Source organism: Stegodyphus dumicola, chromosome 3, assembly GCF_044657685.1.
Source record: "Stegodyphus dumicola isolate Sdum_Otavi_A_Nest chromosome 3, ASM4465768v1".
Classification (NCBI taxonomy): domain Eukaryota; kingdom Metazoa; phylum Arthropoda; class Arachnida; order Araneae; family Eresidae; genus Stegodyphus; species Stegodyphus dumicola.
In genome coordinates, this window is record NC_140770.1 from 86,927,407 (window position 1) to 86,950,837 (window position 23,431).

The 23,431-nt window shown below is 33.4% G+C and overlaps 1 non-coding gene across 1 annotated transcript; it reads right to left on the reverse strand.

Moving 5' to 3' along the window:
• Positions 1 to 14,099: 14,099 nt before the first annotated feature.
• TRNAI-AAU (transfer RNA isoleucine (anticodon AAU)) lies at positions 14,100 to 14,172 on the reverse strand. The gene has a single exon. It is a non-coding gene; the product is annotated as a tRNA-Ile (tRNA).
• Positions 14,173 to 23,431: the final 9,259 nt, after the last annotated feature.

The window sequence follows — 23,431 nt, forward strand, 5'->3', positions numbered from 1 at the left end:
GTATTAGTTAATTGAACAAATTTATTGTATGCCGCATTCTGATCTAACTGGTAACTAATACACACTCGATTACCGCTTCTAATTCTGCAGTGCTTCAGTTGTCACATTAGCAAATCATAACTGAAGAAGGCATGAGTATGAATTCATTCACAAACTATTCCAATCACTGCATACAGTTGATGAACCAGTTTTCGCCCGTAATATTTCCAGAACGATATGTTACTGATTATGACAAAAATCAGTTTTTAATTCTTACGCATAGACAAATACGACAATAACCAGACATTAAATTAATAGTTATATTATTGACTGAACGTAGAACCTGAATTTTACAGGTGTTAACATAGTACGTGCCTCGGACCTCCACTTTCTCAGGAGTCTCTAAATAACCCATTATATTAAAAAATACATAAAACATTATGCAAGTTTCCCATTCTAGATTTTAAAAATATAAAAAAAGCCGTAAAAAGCCAAATACGGTAATACAAAACCGTATTTATTACTGATTTAAAAAATACAGTTGTTCTTCTTCCCAGTTTAAAATTAAATTGATAAATTACGGTTTATAATAAACGGGAAGATGTAGTTTTAAAATAGTTCCTAAATCAAATTTTACGCCCGCCAAGACATAAATGCCAAATAATGACATGTAGGAAAAGGGCTTTTCTTCCTTTGTAAGAAACTAAATTTAATTTGTAAGAAATTGAAAATTTTTAATTGTACATTTCATTTGTATGCTCGATTAGAATACTGATAAACAATATTAATTGGATAAATTTGATACGATTAATCCAATTAATTAATTAGATCGATTAGTGTACTGATAAACAATTTAATTGAATAAATATGGTCGTGTTGCTCTGATTCCGTGATAAAATTATTGCGAATTCTATAGGCAATATGAATCCCATTTTTGCAGCATCTTTCAGGAGAAAAAAGCCTTGTTTAAAAGGTGTAAGTTCATATGTTTGCTAAATTAAAACCTTAAAAGCAAGATACACAAAAGGATAAAATATGCTTTTTAGTTTAAATAAACGAAAAAAAAAAAAGACAAAAAGCGAAATAAAGTTAAATAAGAGTATTAAATTAGTGTATCATTTCGCAGAATACTTTAAATCGAAATGTACCTGTAGAGTTCCTAACTCTTTTTGACTAATGTCGAGGAACCTAATGAACTGTTGAGCGACTTACCGTTGAGATCAAATAACTACAGACGTAGAGTCAAGAAGCGTTAACTAACGTTTATTTCACTCAAAATAAGATGAACAATTGGATTTGAACAATTTCCCTTTCTCGGGATTACAACAAAACCTCCACGCAGGCTTAAACTCAGAATAAGAAACAAGAACTAAATTTGAACTAACTGAGAGACTTAGCCGAAGCTAACACAATTAACTAACTTAGGTGGTACTTAATTTAAACTAGCTGGCGAATATGAAGAGGAACTTAATATACGGCCGAGCGTAACAGGTTTAAGAGAGATTTAGGTCGAACGCAAATACGAGTTACTCAGAATTTCTAGCTCTCTCTCTCGAAATAAGTTAAACCTTCCTTAAATACTACTTTTAATTCATTTGCATTTAAAGCGATTCTAAAACCTCATTCTCGTAGGGAATTGTAAGTGGAAACAAGAATCGATAGGAAAGTACATTGAAATTAAAATAACTTTTATAAAATTAAAATATACCTTACATACATTACATGAAATATAATTTACATCAGTGAATCCTAATATGCTGATAAAAAGTAGATGAAAACAGCCTCCATAGCGGGTTTGGATCCAGCTCTAAAAATTTGTTACTAGGTTTCTTAATCCGTTGTTTCACGTATTCATATATTTTTAAACCTAGTGTTACGTCTAGGTTTAAAAATATATGAAATTTGTTACTAGTTTTCTTAATCCGTTGTTTTACTTATTCATATATTTTTAAACCTAGTCTTACGTCTTTAAGGGTTTGGTAATGGATTGGACTACGGAATCGATGATAGCTTGATAAATTTATTAAAAAAGGGAAGTTTTACAATTTTTTAACTTAACAAAAGTGCTCTTACAGTTCTACCTAATTATGGCAGAGCAAAGCCAAAAGATACCACTACCAACTACTAAGAACGTTGAGCACACGATATGCAAAACGCATCTCAAAGCGAAGCTCACAATGTGATATCTTAGTACTGTACTGAAAAACTGATCCCCATTTCGACCTTACATAGTTTCCTCCCGTCGGCCGAGAAATTTAAGGTAACTTTGATTTCTCAATTTGATTGATTTGAACTTCGATCGAATTTATTTAAAGGCCCGGTAACGCAATGGCTAGCGCATCGCGCATCAGCACCACAGGTCCGGGGTTTGATTTCCGGGCTGGGCAAGGTCGGCTCAGCTTTTCATCCCTTCACTTCCATCACTTGGGTCGACAAAATGAGTGCCAAGTTCGCTTGGGGGCTAAACCCTGGGGATCCTGCGACAAGCTGACCTCTTATTCAGGGCATATGCTTACGCACCCCGGGGCCCACGGTCAAGAAAGCAGACTTCGGGCACTGCAGACCTTGGCCCATTAGAGCTGCTACGCCACTGTGTTTAGTTTAATTTTGATTTCTCCAAACTGTAGCAAGGCATACACAGATAAAGTTGCTTAGAGCCGGATAAAATTGAAGTTATAAAGAGATTGGAATACTTACACAGGGATCCGATCAAAATGTCACCGGTTTTTGGCGATTTGTCACCATTTTCACCAAAGTATCCGCCAGCTTGATATAATCTCGCTAAACTGAAATAGACTTACTCCTGTATTCCTATTTTTGCAGCGATTCTTCGCACTCTGATGTATTTCATGTTACATTATACAAGAAATACCACAGTTTACATATTATTTCACTAACATTATTTACATGCATGGAAATATATATAACTTGTATATATGTTACGATGAAACACCGAAATCTGGAGAATATGGACTTTCACCGGTGAATGCCAACATTCACATAGCCGCTTGGTGTATGTCCGAAATATTTTCCAAATACTCTTATTTCTGACTTACGCTGGTAAATGTCGACGTTCACCATGTACTAACGGTGAATGTTGAACATATACGAATATTATATTTCCTTTTCCGTAATTCAGTCACGAAAAAACGCACTTGAAACTTAAAATAAGAACTTGAAAACATAAGAATTTAAAACACATGAGAGAGGTAAGTAAAATGACAAAGATAAATAATAGAAGTTAGAAACTTACTGAATTATGTGATTCAAATCTTATTTATTGCAACAACTTAAACTATTATGACACTTTGAATTGTACAAGAGGCCCAAACTTTTACAACTGCATTTATTTGTAAAACACTTCCTTTTGCAATGACAGCGTGTACATATACTCCTCTTTTTTCAACCTACACCAGAGCATATCTATGATTGTCGACATACACCGGTGAGGGTCCGAATGTACAAGAATGTAATGCAATATTCGAGCTTTCACCGACATATTTGGTGAATGTTGACATTCTCCTGTGAAAGTCGACATTCTTCAATTTCGGTCTTTCACGGTAATATATATATATACAATATTTCATCCTTCCCAATGACAGCACGTCCTGGGAAGTCCAGCTACTGGAATACTAAGGATTATCGGTAAATTAATACTAAAATAAAAGTTTCAGTAAATAAAATACAACTAATAAAATATAAAATCAATAAATGAATGCATGAATTACAAATTTGTATACACATAGGACTATCGCTTCAGTATGTTATTTATATTATATACAGTGTGGGGACTACGTACTATGTTCATACTAGCATATCGTAATGAAAGATTTTAAGCTTAATATTTGATAACTTACGTATCTGAAATAAGACGTCGATCAGCCTGTTAAGTTAAATTAGGACTGTGTAAGGACGGTCCCAGGGTGACTGCAGTTTAGGAAAGTGTCATTTCGTCGAATCGGATTCCATAACCACCTTGTCATCTTCGTTGAATCGATGTCCTGTAGCTCTCGTGTCGTATCGGGTCATCATCTTCTCCGACGCCAAGTTGCTCTCGCTTCCAGAATTCTGCTTCTCTTCAAACTGCGCCTGAAGATTTTGAGTGTAATCCTCAGACGATAAGGCCCTTTCGGAAAACGACCAATCAAGAAATCACACCCTTTTCGAGAGATAATAAAAAAGTAGATGCTTAAGGTGCCAAACAAACGAAAGGGAAATTCTGTGAGGGTCTGCTTATTTAAATATGGCAAGGTATACGAGAGGTATCTGGATAAGAGAAGGGATGCTTTCATGGAGCCCTTCTTAATCGAAATTGACTCGTTATGTTGCAAATGGAAAAGTCATGAAATCAACCATGCAGTCTTCCCGTTGGCCTGGAAACGAAGTCGGGTCGAACCGCTATTATTCAGAGGTCTTAACCAGGCAGCTACTATTGAATACTATTGAAATTCTGCGAAGAATATATTAAATACGGTTTCTCATTTGAAGTGATGATACCTGTTATGAAACTCTGTGTTTTGTGCAAAGAAGTATTATCAAGCGTCACATGAAACCCTCTTTACTAATAATATGTATGAAAATTAAATACTGTTGTGTTTAAAAACAAAAAGTATGCCATGTTCAACGCTTACAAATGGGTCCAAATGTAACACCTTATTAAACGTAAAGAAAGAATAAAAATACGATTTAGAGTTTCATCCGTAACTTCGGTATCGTAAAGTTAAATGAGGTAAAAATTTATTGATTTGGTCCTTTTTAAGCAAGCAGGTTTTGTATGTTTGTGGTTTTTGCCCGTTTCTATTGAGGTCGTAGTTATTGTGCGTTTGGAGAAGAACATGTCCGCAAAATGAATACTATTTCTTTTTCAAACATTACAATATCTTGAAAATTCAGGATATATCTGATGAATATTGAAGAGGCAGTATGAGATGTAGTTAAAAAACGTAATCATGTTTCAAACAATCGATGAAATTACAGATGCTACAGGTTTATTTTTTACCAACTAGTGGAAGATAAGTAACCGAAAAATAAAACTGAGGAAAATTTGCTCCAGAAATGTAATGTGATTGACGTCTATTTCACTCAAAACGGTATTATTTGGTCAAACCGGTGTATGTACAAAGACGTGGGTAAACGTATGCATGGCTTTTATATACATTTTACAAGGCCTTTTTAAAGAAATAATAACTTATGTCACTAAAGTATACGTTGCATTGATAGACAGTGATTCTGTATCTAGCCCTTTGCTAGTAAACTGAAAGACGTTCTTGATGAGACTGTAAACTTCACCGAATTACAACCGCAAAAACTTCGTACTTTTAAAAGCGCTATGTGAAGAAATAAAGAGCCTTCATTGCCATATTGTGTACAAACGGTACGTGATTATTGCGTGATAAAATATTCAAATATTTCTAAATTTAGTTTAAATTTATGTTTTGGGTATGTGTGTGTTTGATGATTTGTTCCAGCGAACTATGACGTTTTCTGAAACTGACTCACTAAAGTTGGTTTCCTTATTTATAGGATATCTTGGCAAAAATAAACAGATTGAATTTAGGGTTTCTGAACAGTTCTATCACTGTATTTAATTGAAATATAAAATTCTGTCAAATATTAAAAAGTTGTACTTTGGAAATCGTGTATCGAGAGTAGTGAACCCGATGTTTTTGGAAATGTACCTTTGTTATCCAGGAAGGATATACAATTATTTCAAAGAAAATGTTTTATTGCACATCGAAAGGTTCAAAAAGTCTGTTAATAAGTATTCTCCCCAGGATGAAAGTAAAAACAACTATATTTCATATTCTTTATAACGAATTCTTTGAAAAAGCTAAACTATCTTTGAATGAAAAAAAAAAAAAAAAAAAAACAGATAACTGAATTCTCAACTAACACTGACTTGAAAAATAAATACCTTATTATTTTCTAGATAAATGTCAGTCAGGATATAAATAACTTAGTAAGAAGATATCTCATGCTGTTTACTAGTACTGATGTAGTGACAAAAGATTATTCCTCCTACAGTTTTATAAAACGAATAAAACAATAAGCTTCCAAATGTCAGGATGTAAGATTTTATTTCTCAGCTTTTGAGCATTTCGCTCAAATGATCTGCAATATATTTATTTTCTTTTCCATGTTCCGGGACACTTTCAGACTTTCCACTTGAGGTGTATAATATTCTGTCACGTTTTGGAATAGGATCAGATAATTTCAGATATGAAATTTATATTACATAACAAAATAAGCATTGGTTAATATGTGTAAGACTTTGAAACTAGTTAGTGTTATAAAACTTTGAAGAAAATCGAAAATACAAGCTTAAAAAATTAATTTAATTTCAAACACCCGGCATAAGTAGTTTAGCACTAAATAGTTACCTTAGCTTCATACGAAATGTGATATACTGCAAAGCTCTGTTCATAATGTGGTATAAATTTCGTAAGTGGTTTAAGCCGAGCTTCATTGTTAGGTAACCAGATCTTGGTACCTCACAAAAACAGATTAGGAGTTTTGGCATAAAGCTCGGAGTTTTCAGCTTCATGCCGACTTGGTATAACAGTTGACCACTCAGAGCGAGCGCCCGAAACCCCTGTTGAGTGGGGAAACAGAGAAGGAAATGGTGTAGACACAAATCCCGCATGCGCAAATTTAGCTTCTCTAATTGGCTACCGTTTAGATACTGTCTCGCAGGTGTGAACGGAACTCCCAGATTTATTATTTGTGATTATGCATCTACGCAATTTATACCATTGTCTGAACGGACCCTGAAAGAACATTCCTTAGACATTGCTTTTAATAGTGCGCAATAAATACTACAGATAAAAAATATATCATTTAATTATTTTTATAAGAAAACTTACTTTGATTAATCAAAGTTTTCTCGCCTCTGTTTCTATATATTGCCTAATTTTTAAATCTATCAGTCTGCAAATTCGATTTCTGAATTCATATAATTCATCTTATAATTTTAGGAAATCCGAGAATGAAAACAGTGCGTAAATGTGAAATTGTATAATCTTTACATTATTTCAGCCTCACAGATGTAGGATTTTAAGGGGTTTTACATACAGTAAGCCTCAGTAGCAAGCATAATTCAATGGAGCGAACTGGACGACACACATCTAAGAAACATATTTTTATTAGAGCCTTATATTCTATATTGTTTGAGCGCACTAAACAAAAAATATATAATTTGAACTACTTAGATAAGTCCAAATGCACTATAATTCCTTATATTTAGATTAATATTAATATTTCCAGGTAGTAATTTTGAAATTTACAATTATTTGTAAGTAAAGGAATTAATATTCCGTATAACAGCGCAAGATTAATTTTTATTGTTGTAAAAACAATATTGAATCAAAATTAAATTATCAATAAGAATCAAATGAAATTATCAAATGAAAATCAAAATGAAGTTATCAAATGAAATATACACTTAATTGGCTCATAAATGATAGCTTATTGTTTTTGGTTATTCAGTGAATCTTATCCGAGTTTATGCGTGTCAGTTAACATTACAAATAATTTCTAACAGACTGAAAAAAAAATTAATTTATTATTATTAATATTATTCAGAGAGTGAGAACTCATAAAGTTAATAAAAAGTGTGTAATTGGGTTAAATTAAATTATTTTTAAATTGTATTCAATTTCTTTATATATTTTCCTATATATTCTATTTCCTATATATTATAAAAATTAAAGCTTTAAAAAATATCAAATATCGTATTCTCTAGTACGAGGCAATCATATATGTATCGATATATATTGTATCATATGCAGTTCAGATATTTTTAGTGATAAACTTAATTTCCTAAATAATTAGCTGAAGGAAGTGTTGGTTGAATAAATACATTACCATAAATGCATCGAGCAACAAACAGTAATTATATAACCTAAAAGTAGTATTGCTGGTAGGCTTTATTGTTGTTTTAACAAAAGTTGCTCAAAATATTTTAATACCGCGATGAAAGGTATCAGTTAGTTAAATTTGTCTCTAACCTATAAAAATGTAATGAATTTGATAAGTTATCTATCTAAAGTAATTAACGCTAGTTGAAGGACTAAACCATATAACTGCAATCTTCTCGCCCCAGAATAACATCCGACGGCGGAGCAGAGTGTCTGCTTAGGTAGTTTGGTAGGTTAATTTACTCGTATATATAAAGCAAATATAAACCGTTTCCGGTTAAACATTTTGCTGCAAATGCATCTCTTTACCAGGGAAACTATATAATTAAATTATTTAAGCAGTTGAGTAAAACTCACAGTGAAAGAAATTCTTTTACTGAAAGTGCAAAAAATAAAGATTCTCCGTAAAAGAAAGTTTCAGCTTTATCCTAGAAATGCAAATGCTTTAATTTCTTTGATTTGGGAATAGACTGAGGATAAAGTAAATGTTATAAATGAAGCTATCGGTTACTGCTGAAATGAATAAAAGATTAGTTCATGTAATAGTTTTGTGGCGTTTCGCTTTCTTTTCATGTTTTTTCTTTTCTTAAAATCGCTGATAAAAGCTCATTAAAATGAAGTAGCACTAAATGTTTTAAATTTAGTTACTAATATACATAGAAGTGTAAAAGATTTCGAATTTATTCACTTTCTCGCAAATATTGTTTTTGCAATCATATCATTTTATACAAAATGTGTAAATAAATAAATGAGATTGCACTGAATTTAAACAGACCAGTGTAATTTTTCATTTCTCTTCGTTGCCCATTATAAAGACAAAACCTGTATTGCCGATCATTGCTTTTAATGTTTAAACACAGGTGTTTTAAAAGTGGTCTTTAATAATTGTGTTTTACCATGGCTGTATGCGTAAATAGTAAAATATTTGCATCGTCAAAGAAAGCCCAATGGAATATATACATATGCAGTTTCTCTTAAAAAGTGAAATTCAAAGTATTCACATAACTATTTTTGGCTTTTTAAAGCAATTTGAATTTCTTTGGAAATAATGCTCGTCATTTTCTATTCATTTATTCTGAGCCATACTTCGCACGTCAGTCGCATATATATTTATTCCAAAATAACACCCACTTTTGTTATCATAATACCGGTTTAAATCCACCTACCTTCCTTCACTAATGATAAACTAAACCAAATATTAATTTAAGATTATTTTCGTTAGTTTCCGCCTTGATAATATTACTTGTTCACATTTGCATTTATTTTAGGATAATATATAAGGTATAATACATAAGGATTTGTTTTATTTATTATTAGTCCAAATGGGCTTTGTCCCTATTGTTTTCGTTTTGCGATTTTGCGTTGAATCACTATAAATGTCCGTTTCACTTTTCAAACTATTGCCACCAAATGTTAGAGTCCTGCATTATATTTGAAGAAATTAAATAATGAAAAATCTGTGTAAATGCATGTATACTTCTCGCATTATGATAAAACAACAGTACATAGAGCCATCGAATTTTGAATGACATAATCCTACTGCGAATATGGGCATGTGGAAGCCCAAATTTGAAATTTGGAATTTGTTTTATTATTTTTATTATCGAATTCATATTTTGTAAACCTTTAACGAATTTTTGAGTAACAAACTCAACGATTTGAAAGCGAGCAATGACAAAAATCTACGGGGGAAAAAAAAAAAAAAAAAAAAAAAAAAACCTTTTTTATCTCCAGCGCGCGGAACTGTGTATCGGAAATTCTAAAGATAGGCTCGTTTTAAAATTATTTTTCGACATTGCTATTGAACTGAAATTTATGGTTTAAGTGCGTAAAAACACAATATTTAATAAATAAAGGTAACAAACAAAACGTTAAATAACGCCCCTTTGGACGTAATTTAAAATCTGAAACCTTTCAGATTTCTTTTTATTGTTAATTTTATTTATGTATTTATTTATTTAGGTTTTGGTAAAGAGAATCACTGTCGATTTAATCTAATTCAGATCAGATACTAGATTTATAGCGCTATGTGAAAGTGGTTTTTGGTTTTATTAGATTACGGCAAAGCACTCGAGGGCTATCTGCCTTAAGGGAGGGATGCCTTCGTGGAGGACTTTCTAAGGGAAACTGACTCGTATACACGTTACACATGGGGAAAACCACGAAAACGCCCATGCAGCCAGCCCGTCCGCGGGATTCGAACCTCGGACCGAACTACCAGTGTTCAGCGACGTTACCGCTCGGCCGCTGGTGGGCCTATGTGAAAGTGGAAATTATTCTGTATTACCCATTTTAGCAGAAAGAATTCAACTAAGCCTATCTTTTCGTGTTTCAGTAATTCTTGGGTGAAATGAAACATAATCTCCTAAAAACGTAATGGAGTAAATAAAGCTCTAATACATGTTTTTTTTTAATAAATAAAACTTCTGTTATATAGATATATATATAAAACAAAAGTTACAGGCAACTATAACATGTAAAATAAGAAACAAATTCTAAATACCTTTTTTCCGTTTGCATGCTGCAACTATCTTAATTAATTAATTCTCTGAATCATTTGAAATTAAGCTAACACTGAAAAGTTGCAAAACACGCCCATTGGCATTGTATTGAAAATGAAAGGACCGAAGTTAAAAGACGAAAGAGCAAAGAATTTTAACGTACCTGTTGTTTGTCTTTATGATGTTATGATTAGGTTAGCTTGTTGAGCTAGCAATTGGAAGATCCATGGTTCAAACCCTGGTAAATGTGTGTGTGTGTGATAATGGCAAAGCCTCGAGGGCTATCTGCCTAAGGGAAGGGATGCCTTCGTGGAGGACTTTCTAAGGGAAACTGGCTCGTATACACGTTACACATGGGGAAAACCACGAAAACGCCCATGCAGCCAGCCCGTCCTCGGGATTCGAACTTCGAACCGAACTACCAGTGTTCAGCAACGTTACCGCTCGGCCGTTGGTGGGCCCAAACCCTGGTAAAAGCGCGATTGATGTTTTACGTTACTTGTTCTGAAAAATCTAACGGTGTAACCTAAGTACTTTGTCATAAAGTTCATGATTAAAAACAATAACACTTAAACTCAAAACGTAAGAAACTATTTTTAATTTCTTTCAACAATTAATCTCTCTTGTAAGTACTACAATCCTAAAATCATAGCTAAAACAATTTTTAAAACTCTTAAAATCATAAAAGCATACTTCTGATATTTGGCCATCTATTTATCTAGGGATGATTCAGATTGTTTTCCATCAACCACGTTATTTGCGAGAGATGTTTCGATGTTTTGAAGATTTACAGCAGTTATTTTCTTCTTACATTCTCACTGGTGATGATTTCGAATATTTGGGCATTGGGCATGGCACGTTTTAGCATCAGATCTTATAGGACTTGGCATTATTTTCTTAATTCTTTCTCTTTTCTCTTCAATTTACCATGAAATAAATACCCTACATACTATTCTAAATTATCCTTTTTTGTGCATTTTGTTATTGGTAAAAATATTAGTTCTATATCTTATCAGAACTCTGCATTTAATCTTTGCATACTAATTCAAGTAATACTTAATAATCGGGTTGAACTAATATATCAGCGTTGAGCTTGTCTTATTTTTTCTGTATCAGGTGTATTTCGTATATCATTTATTTTGGGGTTACAGAAATAGTAATAATGATAAAACTGCATAGATCTTTTCAGTTTGTTTTTTATTTGAAGTGTGAATTAATTTTTTTTTGTGGATAGAGTATCTTTGCAATTAATAATAAGATATTTCTCCGCTTTCTTAACATGCCTTTGTGGTGTAATGGCCAGCACGCTTGGCGCGTATTCTAGAAATCCGAGGTTCAAGTCCTGGCGAGGGTATTGCTCATTTTTCATCTCTCGTGCTTTCAAAAAATATATCTGTCACATTCATCTATTCTTAGAAACTTTCAGTATTTTATGCGAAACAAGGTGATATTGAAGAATTCAACGTCTAGATGTATGTTCTCTAATATGTTTCAGAAGAAAACGACATTATTGTCTTCTGTTATTTTTAATTGTCTGATCTACGATAGGGATACACGTTCTGAAACCTGATGGTATTAACCTTTGCAATGTAGGAAAATCCACGTTTTGAAACCTGATGGTATTGTTTTTGTAATATAGGAAACTCGTCTTTCACGATCATAGAATTAATTTTTGAAAGCATGTGGAGATTTATTTATTTTGACTAATAGTAAATTTTTAGTTGAAGCAACTTTCTTTTTTCCTTTTCACCGATGCTTTCCTTCCAGAATGCTGATCACGGTTAATAATTAATTATTAAAAATGCTGATCACAGTTAATATTAAGGAAGAAAGACGTGCTATTTAACCGAAGGTTTCGAGGACGTATTATGCCTGCTTAAAGGCCACGTTTCTATCTCGAATTAATAGCGATTAGGTTCTGTGACGTTGCGTGCTTCTAGCCATTCAGCTTGTTCCGCTGCCTTCTACGAGTCAAAGACTTCCCGCGCGATTTCATTATAGTCTGAGCCGTTACGCTAGTTGAATTGCATTTTATTTTTAGGTTCATTATTACTTGTTTAAGCTAAGCCAGAAGTGTTGGCTTATGTAGACCCATGTAGTCTGTGAAATTCATTATTAGTGAGTAAAGAAAGGGTCAGTTACACCCTACTTCTGAATTTGTATCCTAAGACCAAAGGATAATTCCTCTATAGTCTTTCTAGAGCTTGATAGTTTATGTTATCATACGATACTCTATTAGCGTTTTTAAAATAAACTTTTGTATTCTATAAATATGTCGCTGTCATTTTCTTGTAAAAAACGATACTTCATGAGTTTCTATTCCATATGAACAATATTAATTATTCAAATAGCTTCATTCCCAGATTTCTATATCATTTTAACATTGAATGATAAAGACATTTCTTCTGAGAAATTGCATGATCTTGTATTCAAAATAAATATGAGCCTCTTTGGACTTCTAAAAATTTTGATTGTAACAGGTAATAATTTATCCCCTAGTGAAAATTTGTTGCTAGTTATTTTTGAAGCTTCGTTGATTTCATTGACATTATAGGGTATTTCTCCCGCCTTCTTGGCGTGCCTTCGTGTGTGGTGGTCTGCCCACTGGGCGCGTATTCCAGAGGTCCGTGGTTCGATTCATGGCGAAGGCGTTGCATCCTGCTTCCAAATTATCTAATATCTCTACAACCTAACTAAGAAAATTTCTAAAAATGTACGAATACAATATACATATGTCACAAAAGAACTAACTTTTCTAATTTCTAAAATTAATTTCTTAAATAAATTCATTTTCTGAGAAACATTTTATTCTTCGTACTTTAATAATATATACCAAACATATTCATCTTTGAGAAGCTCTTTAATCGCGCTTTTCTAAGCATCTAACAGTTAATCAGATAAAGTAATTTTAATTACTGTGAAATTTCTAACTATACTAATCAATGCATTAAATCCTAAAACTTGACAAAACTTACAACAATCAAGCTCATCGAGTCAAAATTTGTCTTGATAACTTTAGTTTTATCTTTCCGTGTTTAAACCTGCTTCCTGGAAGAGTGATAACAAGCTTGGGAGCTTATTCCATTAGCAGACAGAACATTTAATATTTTTAACTCCATAGCAGAACAGAAAGGAGATAAATGTAACAAAATTCTATTCTTCCAAGTCAGTTATCTATTAATTTTAATTAGTTTCCCTCTTCGGCTTTGAACTGATTGTTGAAAAATTTCTGTATAATCCCCAAGTTCCATGCAAATTAAATGGAAATATCTCGTCTTCTAATTTTCCGTGTAATGAATTCGGAAACAGTTATCTATGCTTTGCATCAATATTAAGATTCTGCACTTATTTTTATCTTCTAGGATCCTATAAATGTACGCTAAAGAATGAAAGATAATGTACTGAATGTTATATAATGAAAACAGTTATTATTCTATTCTGAAACTTCTGTTAAGGAACTATCTGATATTGCAGTTTGGCACTAATCGTGTAACAATAAAAGAAGAGAAAAGTTTGCAACCACTTGCATTAATTGCATTTGAAGCAGATGGTACTCTATCTGCAAATGAACTAGAGATAATTGTATTTGAAATGATACTGAGCATGCAAATGGAATGTTTGATCTGAAATTCAAATTTTTCGTAATTTCATATGTAGGAACATTAGGTATTTTTTGGAAGCAGGCAAGATGAAAAATATGCAATGCCTTCGCCGGGAATCGAACCGCGGACCTCTCAATTATTCGCTGAGCGTGCAGACCACTACACCACGAAGGCTCGTTCAGAAGGCGGGAGAAACACCTTATACATAATTCATTCTGAGTTGCATCTGTGAAGAAATTTAATTTGCCTTACCTAAAGGGATCGTCAACTGGAGCAAGTTTATTGACCATTTTGGAAATGCATTTGACTTTACTGTTACCTTTTACGGACTTATTCCTCAACAGCAGTGTACTAGATAAAAAATTACAAGACAAAATGAAAGCTGTTTGTGAGTAATATAATAAGCGAAATATAAAAACCTACCAAATTCAGAGAACTAGAGACATTGTAAAGTAATACGTAACCTGCAGATATATTTATCAACACGATGTTCCTCTGAAGAATTCTAACAAAAACATAAATAGTTTGGCGGACAGATTAGATACTTTCTTCTGAATGAGAGTGGCCATTCGATCTTTTACTATCCGCCATAAATGAACTTTTGAGTAACGGTCGCAGGTAATCAAATATTAATAACGTTTCCCCCGAGTTAAAATGCTGTGAACGTAAGTATTTATATTTTCTTGTTATATTTATAGAAATTAGTTTAATTCCAAAGACATTTCGAATGAGATTTTTTGTATTAATATTACCATTTGTTTAATGTGATGGACAAATCTGATCACACAAAGCGGCGACTATAGTATTTTTGAAGGATTTTCTGGCCTCACTATTATTTTCCCAGATTTATCTCTTAATTTAAAATAACGTTTTCTTCAGTTTAGGTTGTTTTTGTTGTTGTGTCCATATTACATGAAGAATGGTTGCTAGATCCTGCCCCAAAGAGAGGATGAATTCTACCTTCAATTTAGGTACTAACTATTATACATAATTTTTAAAATATTGATTATAGGACAAAATTTACGTAATTTCAGACAGTTATGATTTGTTTACACGTGAATACTCAAGATCAAGATACATATGGAATGGAGAATTGGTAATACTTTTAGCCAGATGCATTTTAGAAAAATAAATCTCCTTACGAAATGAAAACAAATTTCAGCGTTTGGTGTTTCAAAATTTTTATATAAAATAGGAAAGAGAAACCCTTTTGGAGTGCAAGTAAAAACATTTTAAATGAAGATTTTTTTTTTAATATTTGATTATTCTTTTACAAATGAATGTATTATAATTCTGAGAAAGCTGTAAAATTTTCTAGACTCCTCCTCCTGCAGACTGTCTAATTTTGAAATATTTAAGTATGTAAAGGCAATTTTCTGAATATAAGTAATTATTAATTTAGTTAAATAGCGAAATTAAAGTGACTGTGAAATTTCCGAAGGTATTTGCAAGACGAGCCTGAAAGCAAATAAACTGCATGACTAAACTCTCTTGTCTCGAAACTCTGTTATATTAACAAAACTATACATAGAAATGCCCATGCTGATATGAAATAACACAAAAATTATTACATTCAATTCACTAAGTTAAAAATTTTACAAAAATAAAAATTTAAACTTATATCGGTACCTACTATTTTATATCCACGCATGTTTAAATTTTCAAGAAAAAATACAGTTTAAAAGGGATTAGAAAGTTAGCTAGTTAAGTTCTCTTAACAGCTGTACTTTATTTTTTACAAATTTATTTACAATATTTTTTACAAATTTGCAGGTTTCGAATATTCAAGTTTCCTTATTGTTCTTTCAGCAAAAAATTCAGTTAATACAACAATATGAAATATAGAGGTAACTATTAACCTCTTCCTGTGCTCTCTAATCATTACGCAAAATTTCACATAAGATTTTAATAGTCACTTATAAGGTATTTTGTCCTTTCTTCCCTCATACCTTGGTGGTGCAAATGGAAGCACACACGACGAGTATTCATGAGGTCCGGAGTTCGAATCCCGGTTACTGCTGCGGATTGTTTTCTGATATCAAAAAAAAAAAAAAAAAAAAAAAAAATTAAAGACTCTTGAAGTGGCTTCCGAACTAAAAGGTGGTGACCGATAATTCGTCACCGATATTTGGCGGTTGGGTCTTCTCATCTTCAGTCGCCTTTTAAAAGGGGGAGTATACAAGGAATTTACTCCATCCTTTCATCAAGTCCTCGTAGTATAACTCCAGTCACATTCGACGAGTATCTAGAGGCTCCGGAGTTCGAAACCCGCCGAACACTAACATATTTTTTACGTTCCTGCATGAATATAACCTAATAACTCTACATAATAAGCACATGAAAACAATGTTATGCGATGGTTCTTTATTTTTTCGCTAGATGTTTTGTACGACGGTGTTTTAAAACGGAGAAGATTTTGCACCCCTTCATTTAAAGCCTGTGTTTTAAAATCTTTGCTTTCCTTTCTCCCTCAATGTTTTGTACAACGATGCTTTTGTTTACCTTGTTTTCCCTGGATACAAGTTTTTTGCCGCAACTTTTCCGTTTGTAACCAGCACCATGATGGAACTTTTGATGCACAACTAGCACAATTGTTAAGCTGATGGCATTAGAGCATAATTGTTAAGCGGATGGCAAAGATCGTAACAATCACTGGTTAAACTGGGTAATGCTGCTTGTATCCTTTGTTTTCTGTGATGTCATACATCTTGAATATCTATTTATTGGCCAAATTCTAACAAAAAATATTGTCCGAGTGCGGTTTGGCTTTTACATGAAAGAATTCCTACATAATGAACTGAATTGTAGCGAAATATTGCATAGATGTTGATCCATGATTATATTTCTGATGAGAATGCTTTTGTAATTCGTGTATTTGTCGCAAAAATTTAACAAATACAGTTCAACAAGATTCGTATTTTTCTGATATCGCAAAGTACGACTTTTCCTTAATTGCTATGTGATGCTTTGAATCTACTGATATGACAAAATACACTGGTCTGCAAAAATTAAGGACGAAGTCAAAATATTAGCATATCAGCTGAACGAAGAGGCAGAGCGGACAGAAAGACCAATCAGGAGATTAAGTAAGGTGATGTACGGTAGCACATGCGCAGATATGCAGGTAGACATAATGGGGGAATGTCTGAGTAGTATAAAGCATGTTGTCGGTGTAAGATCAGTATTTCTGGCAAAGAGATTGCACGCCGTATAGCAGTTAAAATCACACCGAGTTGCTGCCTCAGCGAGAAATGGCGAATAATCAATCTGTTAGACGACATCTGGATGCTTTTACCCGAGGTCGAATCATTGGGAAGTTGGAGGAAGGCCGCAGTGTGACAAGTGTGGCTGCAGAGTTCGGAATTGCTCACAGCATCGTTTCATGACTTTGGAGACAATTTCAAACTACAGGAACAGCTATCCGGGGGTTTAGTAGTGGTCGTCCACACCGAAGATGACCGGTATATTGCCTTACAGGCCAGAAGAAACAGGCGGCAGACAGCGGAAGAAATCGCTATACACACGACACAGGCGACTGGATATTGCGTTTTACCGTGGCCAGAAGACTGCACGGTGGTGGTCTGTTTGCACGACTCCCTGTACGGTGTGTACCTCTAACGCCTGCCCATCGGAGAAGGCGTTCTCTGTGGTGCCGGGAATACTGGAATTGGAGAGACAATGAATGGGGACGAGTACTCTTTACAGATGAGAGCAGATTCAGTCTGAGTAGCGATTCTCATCGCATACTCATCTGGAGAGAGCGGGGAAGCCACAATCGTCCCTCGAACATCACTGAAAGGGACAGGTATGGAGGTGGCGGTGTTCTCGTTTGGGGAGGCATCATGCTTGGTAGTCGTACAGACCTTCAAGTCTTCGACGCAGGTTCAGTCAACGGGATCCGTTATTGTAACGAGATTCTTCTTCCATATGTGCGTCTTTTTAGAGGCGCTATGGGTCCGCAGTTCCTTTTCATGCACGACAATGCACCATGTCATCGCACAGTAGCTGCCGAACAGCTCTTAGAGAGTGAAGATATTAAACGTATGGATTGGCCGGCACGATCTCCGGATCTCAATCCCATCGAGCATGTATGAGATTTTCTAGGCAGACGCTTGGCAGCTCGTACCTTACCACCAGTAACGATTCCGGAGCTTCGATTGGCGCTGCAAGACGAATGGGCAGCAATGCCTCAACAACTCATTGACACCCTCATTCTCAGCATGGGCAGACGCTGTGAAACCTGCCTAGCAGTCAGGGGAGATCATATCCCCTATTAAAGACCGGATGTTTCTTGCTGGACACCCATCACAGGGATGTTTCGGCCTTCAGTCGCATTGCGCTCAATGCTACTTTTTCAATAAAGCTTCTTTTTATCCCTCTGATTTCTCTTTTAGTAAGTGTTGCTTACATTACTCATGTCCTTACGTATTGGGGATCTTACAGTATTAACTGTGTTGATTTGGAAAGCTTCTGTACAAAGTTATATTGAAAAAACCATCTCATCCTTAATTTTTTGCACCCCAGTGTAGTTCGTTCATGATCCGTTTCCCGAAAATGCCCTTAAACGACATTTAATGTTTGGAAAAAAAAATGGCATTAATTGAATATTTAAAAATTTGGCATTGATGTAATTATTATTAAGCGGTGAGATTTCGCTTTTTACGGAATAATTTCTGTTATATTGATGTAATAGATCTATTAAAATAGAAATGGCAAATGATAGAAAAAATATTTCCTTTGATATAATTCCTTAGTAAATCCTCATCATATGCTGATTTAAAGTCTTACTTATTCAAGTTGTAGCTATGTGTTATTTTACGAGTTCGTTTTAAGACGCGGCTTACAACAATTATTTCCGTCGAGTCGCAATACCTCTTTATTTCGCCAAGACATCAATTTAATGAAAAAATAAAAACTATCGACGGTCATACGAAATGACCGCTGTTTTAGATATTATGAATTGTAATTAAAATGATTTGTGCAAAGTTGTCTGCTAATATAAATTGAATTACCCAGGACAGGCGGCGACGACGTCCCTTTGCTTACTGCTCCACAAGGTTTCCCCTTTCTACTGGCTTAATTGCTTAAAGTAGAGTGCAATGAAAGAAACCACTGGCGGTACATTTCTCTTAAGAGCCACCGCTAGCTCAATAAATAAAGGTGATTGAAATAATAAAATGTTAATTCCCATCTCAAAGATCTCTTTGTACACAACATTTCTTGTGTAGATCTTTCCATCATTTTCAAGCTCGCCTTGCAGAGGATTATTTTTAATCCATTATTTTTAATTTTACGTACGTTCTTTCACGAACTCTTGAACAGGCAACATAAAGTTGACTGTGTCCAAATGAACGCTCAAGTAAAAATATACCAACACGCTTAAGCGTTTGACCCTGAGCCTTACTAATGGTCATAGCAAAGGCAAGTTTTACAGGGAATTGTCTACGTCTCAATTGAAACGACAACCGTGTGCCGTGGCAACTTCACCCCATTGGCCAGTACAGTTACCCAAGCAACCAAATAAACTATCGGTGACAAACAGACACTTAAGCCGCATATAATAAAGATATTTATTTATTTCATTTTATTTGTTTTTTCATCGTTGCATATTTAAGAATTCAATTATATATGGATGTTAAATTTATTTATTAAATGAAATGCGCGTGCTCTTGTATTTTTAATTTTTACGGCTTAGCTTTCTTATAATATTCGTCACGCGCTGCCATGCACGGGGAATGAAATAATTTACAGTTACGCAAGCAACCAATAAACTATCGGCGACAAACACTTAAACACTTAAGAAGATGTGCTTCGAACAAGAATTTGATGATTGTGTAATGCAGTCCATAATTATTTATAAAAACCTATTCTTGCTACGATGTAATTGTTAGATGCTTCCCTTTCTCAAAAGCAACGTTTCAAGAGGAGGAAAACATTTATATTTTTCACCATTTGCAATGCAGATGCTACTTTTTCCAGCTGTTATAGAATGAGGTCACGTTTCACTTAGTTGATCACTCTAAGAAACGATAAAACGTGATCCAAATGCTTTTCACATTGGCAGTTTGAGCTCATTATTTGGTGTTCTTGGCAGTTTCCAGTCATCAAGTATCAAGACCATGTTTGGCAACAAAATATTTGAAATTTAGGCGAGCAGTTTCCCAAACAAAGGAATTTTTTGCCGATAACGTTTAACACATCGAAGTCGTCCAAATCGGCCAACCATTCATACATCGGCAGGTCGCCCGAACGCCAGATGCTATACTGTGAGATGATGATCTTCTATGGGCTGTACTACAGTTTAAATGATCTGTATAGATATGTTTTCACACAGAAGAGAACTGCATTTGAAAAATTAACCAGATACTGTGAAGCATTAACCAATTTCATCCCACCGCTGCCACCATCTATTTATTCTTTTATGCGTCCGTAATGAAGTTTTAAAGCTCGCCATTTGTGAACGAACAACCAACTTTATTAGTCAAAACTTACTGAATAACTGAAAAAAAAAAAAAAAAGTTTTAAGCGCGCGCATCGTATGCACAGATATTCTTGCGCGCGGTTTCTTTACATTTCTTAGTGGCATTATGTTGGTAGCGCAGCAACGCAAATACGTTACAACCTGAATTATTTTCTACCTGGTACTTTCCTCCATCAAGTTAATGCATGGCTCATTGCTTTCGGGGTTGTTAAGTGACATGCCAATCATTCTTTTGAAGCGACTAAAAATAGGTCTATTTTTTGAATACACCTTCCTTCACCTTTTCCATGCAGCAAGGCAACATCGCAATGATGTTGCAAACTTGTCGCCGGTAATGTTGCAAAAACGTTGTAAAATGTCATCTTTAATAAGACGCTCAGATGTCCCGAAACTCCTCTATTTTGCAACCGCTGCAAATATGTCTTTATTATGTCTTTGCAGACGAGGCCTTTTTGTTGCATAGACATCGTTACTACGTCTTTCTCTTATATTTCGGTTTCGAAAGCATCGAGCTAAAACGTCCTATCACGATTTCTTAATGACGCTCAAATGTTCGCTGAATTCCACCTTTTTGAAACAATTGTGAAAATGTCGTTATTATGTCCTTGCGTGTGTGTTCATACCGAGTAGTCTTTAGGAAGTTCAAGATGACACGACTTCAGTAATTTTAGCAAATCATTTATTGCTACGTGTGTAATTTGATGTTTCAAACGCCATTGTATAAGATCGTTTTTAAGATTTTTTTCCCCTGATTGAGCTGAGAATTGGAAATCAATTTTATCTAGTGTTTTATCACCAGTGGAATTAGAAGATTCAGTAAACGAATGTGATAATCGTACTCGAAATTCATGTTCATTGTCAGAGGTAACTGCCGGTAATGCAGTCTTTAGATCAGCCTTTTAGCACTTCTAATGATGTAGATGGGAAATTTTCATAGGAAAGAAATTCTACGTTTTTTATTACTGTACAGCATCTCGACGACTCTACGAAAAGATTCAGTTGGCTGTCTGAAGCTAGAAAATTATCAAAAGTTATTTTTTTCACAATGGTTTTCGCCTAATGCTGAAGCTTGACGACACTTTTATCTATCAGTTATCCTATTATAATTAATCATCTACTAATAAAATTCATATATCTGTATATATAATCTTTTTTTAATTCATCTACATATTTAAATATCCAATACATGACAACAGGGCAGTTATAATGAGGTTTTTCTAGACTAACAACATAACAGTCTACAATAGATTCATTCCTTTAACTAATCATTTTCTGAAATTTTTTGTTACCATAAGGGGAAAAAAATGCAAAAATAACTTTAGATGAAATGGACTGTATATATTTCGAAATATTTTCCACACCTCTTGAAACGAGGAAAGCTTCTGAATTGGATCGAAATTTCGATGAAATACTTGCATGCATGTTTATCGAAAAAGCATGCTTTTCAAGATTATGTTACTTAGTTATCCATATTTGTAAAATATGGCAATGATTATAAAAAGATATAATTCTAAAAATTTTGGATTATTCAAATTTTGGAATTTTTAGATTTTATTCAGATATTTTCATAACGTATTTAAACATGACTTTTCATGAAAATTAATGGAAGTGTAAAGTTACAATATATAAAATTATACTTATAAAATATAATTGGAGGTGTGAAGAGTACAGAACGCTCTTAAAATAATTTCGAAAGTGAATTGCTAGTTTTTAATTAAATAAAGCAAGTTAAAATTATGATTAAATTAAAAATCTAAAAGGTAGGTTATTATCAAGAAATTTCAGCTGAGATCTGTTTTACTGGGAAACTTTCTAAGCGAATATTTCACAGAGATAAAACATGAAAAAAATGTATGCTGCCGTAACAATAACACCGAGATTTAAATTGGGGACGAAATATCGATGATTTATGTATTCATTCATTTGTCTTGATAAAAGCTAAAACAAATAATGATCAAGGTTCCTAACAAAAGATAATTAAATAAGCTGTTATTAGCCAAATCTATCGTAAAGCAACAAAATGGGAATTCTATATAAGCATGTAACAATATTTATTTCAGAATTTCAAGTCAACGTTATTTCTAATTATACATTATTAGGCAGCCTTAATTATTTTCAGCACTTTAAACTATATTTTGTTAAATAAATTAAATTAAGTTACAATTATTTAAGATTTCATCATTTCTTTTCTTAATCATTTAGTATGTAAGTGGAGGAATCATGAAAACAGTGGTTATTATAAATTTATAACAATAACTGCAGGTTTTAAGTAAATAAAACTCAATCAGACATAAATAAAAGTAAAGCTAAATATGTGGGTATATAAAAGAGCGTTTCTGATTATAACAGCATTATCACATTCTTTTCTGTTAAAACTCAGAAACGGCTTTGAAAAATAGTCCTATCATTTAAAAAATATTAAATTATTACTGTAAAACTTCTTTATCACATGTTATGAACATAAGTAAACTTTTTTCTTTTAATTTAAAAAATAACGATATCAATAAATGACATAAAATGGTTAATTATGCACCATAAAAATTATTATAAGATAAAATGGTTTTGTTTAATCGCAGCAATACATTAAATTTTAACTGAAAACTGAACTCTTTGAAAAGTGTAATATTAATCGAAGACTGTAAACCCTTAACAATGTGACACAACTATTTATAACTAAAACGTTAAGCTTATCCCTTATAAAAATTTATTTATATTAATAGTAGCAGTTGTGTAAATGCACACAAACGCCATCTCAAAGTTAGAGCAATAATTTTATAATAAAATTTATCAATGAAAAATTTTTAATAGAGCATTTCATTGTGAAATATTTAAGGTTCAGAAAATTAAAATAGGAAACAAAGCAGTTCTTTAGAGTCACCTGAAACGTTCATGGCAGTATGAGATTAAGATTTTGAGATTTTGATTGCTTAGGCCGCCCAAATAGTATAGAGG